Raw genomic sequence first — 4,263 nt, forward strand, 5'->3', positions numbered from 1 at the left:
TAATACCAACGACATAATTTCTCTTAGTCGTACTTCTGGGTCATCGTATCCATTAGATTAGGAATCTACATTAGAGATGGGTATTGAATTGCATTTGCCGTTGTTAATAGAGTAGCTATAGCCAAGCAGTATCAAGTAAAATGAAATTTATTATCGAGAACATTTACTAAAATGATCCATCCCCCAAAGTGATCGTCCAGAAGAGAGATATATCACCTCCTATCTTTTACGAACTAACTTAATTCGATCCGAAACAGTTCTGAATTAAATTAGGGATATGATTTTCAAAGGAATTTGCGAATGATCTACTAGTCGTTCGATCTTCCAAAATTTTGGATATGTTGTCGTCTTTGAAAAGAGCTTTCTAACAAATCCAAAATTATAGAGTTTGGATAGCTGGATCTTGAGATATCGGACGAATAGCGATCAAAGGTCAAATAAACTCTAGCTTGATAGCCCTTCAGTGACTTGATAGATTAATTTCTTGGTGTGAAGGGGGAGAAGTTGTTATAGAAGAGGGAGAATAGGAGTTAGAGGAAACCGACCAAAGACTTGGGTGGTGGAAGAAAGGGGGAACGTGTGTAAACGTTTGAATGATCGTGTTTGAACGGTCCGATTCAGTTCGAACGCATAATTTGTATTCCCTGTTTTTGTGAATGCGTGTAAGCGTTCGCATAACCCGTTCGAACGCGGTCCCTGTATTCAAATGCCTCTTAGCAAAAATCATTTTATTTCTTTAAATATAATTAGATAAATAGATTCATCCCAGTAAATCTAATATCGCAAGTGGAGCCAATATAGACTTAGTCGTATCACCGTCTATTGGGCTTGATAGTAAAACACTGAGTTATCAGAGGTTTACGATAAGATACTGCAGGTGCTTACTGCTTTATCTCAAACATAAAACTCTCCATAATTGAATCCGAAGTTTCCAGTTTTGCTACTTTCCACCTTTTTTTATTAAACAAACGAAGTGAGCATAAGACCAGTAAAAGTATTGCAAAGTCAGACCTCTCAAACCTTTTCAATATCTTACATGCAAATGAAGACTTCAGTAAAGCAGTTTCGATGAAGTAAACTTAAGATTCCTGTTAGATTTTGAGCAAATTAATGTACGATTCAGAAATTAAAAAAAAAATCTCATGAGTTAAAAAATAAAAATAAAAAAAAGCTTTTTGGCATGACATGTTATCACACATTAATTTTTCCAGGCATGCATTAACTAGTGTGCACGAGTTCATGGAATGATACACACAAACCGTGCACAAGCACATTTCATCTAAATCCAGTAAGAATTCAAATAAGGATTAGCAAAGGCAATTATAACCTTTGCTATGCTTCTGTATTTATAATGATGTTACAATGCTGATTTGAATATCCTCTATTCACGTTATACAAGGCATGATATCAGAAATATTTGACACGATTATTTACCATAACAGCATAGAATATGTATAGTAACAATAGGGGCTGTTTATGTAACAGCGGCATGATTCTCAATCAAGTTGACGTGACTGGCGTGATGATGTTGGCTTTATGTTCATACCCTCCCGCGAACTCAACATCCGACAAAGACAGATGTTGAGTTTGGCTCTTAAAAAGTCAAAGCGTGTGCACGATAAGTTCTTTGTAAAGAGGTCGACGAGATGATCAGAAGTGGGAACATATTTGATCACCAAGCATTTTTGTGCAACTCTTTCACGAACAAGATGATAGTCAACTTCTATATGCTCAGTTCGTGCATGAAAAATGAGATTAGCAGCGAGATATGTTGCGCCAGTATTGTCACACCACAAGGTTGGAGTAGTAAAAATGGAGATGCATAGTTGGTGAAGAAGATATTGGAGCCAAGATAATTCGGCTACAGTGATAGCTAGCGCACGATATTCTAATTTCGTGCTTGAGCGAGACACTGTTGATTATTTTTTTGCTGTCCAAGCAATTAGGTTGCGACCAAGAAAGACACAAAAGCTTATGGTGGAGCGCCGATCATCTGGAGATCCAACCCAATCTACATTAGAATAGGCTTGTAGATGGAGAGATGAGTCACTATAAATTTGTAGACCATGATGCAATGTTTCTTTTAGATAGTGAAGAATTCACTTTGCAAGTACCCAATGTGATGTGCATGGGGCATGCATAAACTAACATGCTTGATTGACAATGAAAATTTTTTCTAGGCGAGTAAGTATAACATACTAAAGAGCACCAACTAGACTTCTATAGGTTGTTGGGTCGGGAAGTAGATCACCACTGTTGTGGACTAATTTATGAGATGTCAGAGCAAGAGTTGAGATAGGTTTAGTGCCTTCAAATCCAAATCGTTGTACTAGCTCTATTATGTACTTTGTTTGTGAAAGGTGAAGACCAGAGTTAGTAAAGTGTGCTTCAACACCAAGAAAGAAATGAAGTTTTTCCAAGTCTTTGAGTGCAATATGGTGGCCTAAGTAGAGGAGAAGTTTGTTAATGGACTCCGGGTTGTTCCTAGTGACAATGATGTCGTCAACATAGATTAGCATGTAGATGAGAGAGTTGTGATGTTGCCAAATGAATAGAGATGGGTCAGACTTAGAGGAGTGAAGCCAACATGATATAGAAGACCACATAGGCGTTTGAACCATTCTCTAGGGGCCTGTTTTAGACCGTAGAGTGCGCGATGGAGTCGATAGACATAGTTGGGGAAGCAAGGATGTTGGAAACCTTGAGGTGGGAGCATGTAGGCTTCTTCCTTTAAATAGCCATGTAAGAAGGCATTTTGTACGTCGAGTTGCCAAATTTGCCAGTTTCGAGAGACAAAGAGAGAGCAGGATTCGAATGGTTGTAGGTTTAATAACAGGATTGAAGGTCTCATGGAATTCTCTTCCTGTTTGCTGATGGAATCCTTTTGCAACTAATCGTGCTTTGCGCCTTTTAATAGTTCCATCTGGGTTTCGTTTGATGCGATATACCCATTTGCAACTGACAACCTTTCAGCCAGTAAGGAGAGGGACCAAAGACCAAGTTTTATTTAGTAGCATGGCGTTGAATTCGTCAACCATCGCCGATCTCCATGCTACATCTTTTGCTGCTTAAGAGTAGCGAGTTGGAGCCAGTTCTGGTAGTTGATCTACTAGGTATTTCGAGGCAAGCAAACACTTAGGTTTGAGATTATTTGTCATGGAGCGGGTGACTCTGTGGTGAGTGGCAAGGGGAGCTAGTTGTCGTTTAGGTGGAGGGGATGCTAGGGAAGTTTGGTGCAGTGGTGGTGGGCTAAACTCCTAGCATGAAAATGTGATAATAGTTGTTGGCTCAGTTTGAGTGGAAGAAGGTTCAAGTGACGGTGGAGGTAAAGCATTAATGGAATTGGGTATTGATAGTATTAATGGTGAAGTAGATAGTGATGCAGGTATAGGTAGCAACGAAACAAGTGGTGAGTCTGGTTGTGATGTAGTTGGTGAGATGGTGGGAATTGTGGAGAAAGGAAAGTGAGACTCGTCAAAGATGACGTGGCATGAGAGGAACATACGTCCAGTTTTCCAATCCATGCAAACATAACCCTTGTGTTGTGGTTTAAATCCCAAAAAAATACATAAAGATGATCAAACTGTAGCTTATGAGTGGCATAAGGACGAAGACAAGGATAGCAAGCACAACCAAAGGTGCGCAACATTGTGTAGTTCGGTGGATACTGTAGAAGTTTCTCCCATGGAGACTTGCTGTGAAGAATTGGAGAGGGAAGCATATTTGTAAGGTACGTGGCATGAAGAAAAGCTTCAACCTAAAAACTGAGAGGTGCAAAAGCATGCGCAAGAAGGGAAAAACCATGATGAACAATTTGCCAATGACGTCGTTCGACAGGGCATGAGAATCGTTGTTTAATGCCATTTGGGTGAAGAAAATGTTTGAACGATGTATTGGTAAATTCGTCATCGCCATCACTTTGGAAGGAAGAAATTTTCTGATTTAAATGCTTCTAAATGTAGCAATGAAGTTTAATAAAAGTGGCAAGAACATCACTTTTATTCTTCAATGGAAAGAACCATATATAGCGTGAGTAGTCGTCAACAAATGAAACATAATAGCGATAGCTAGCATGAGAGGGATCACGACTCGGGCCTCATACATCGCCAAACAACAGTTGTAGAGGACGACTACTTCGGATGCCAGAGTGAGGAAGAGGAAGATGATGTGATTTCCTCATTTCACACGCTGTGCATGGTGTTTTTATTTGCTAAGTACTAGAGAGAGGAAGGTGAAATTTACTAATAATTATGCTGACAGTGG

This window comes from Typha angustifolia, chromosome 15 (genome assembly GCF_048772165.1).
Source record: "Typha angustifolia cultivar Huaian chromosome 15, ASM4877216v1, whole genome shotgun sequence".
Taxonomy (NCBI): Eukaryota; Viridiplantae; Streptophyta; class Magnoliopsida; order Poales; family Typhaceae; genus Typha; species Typha angustifolia.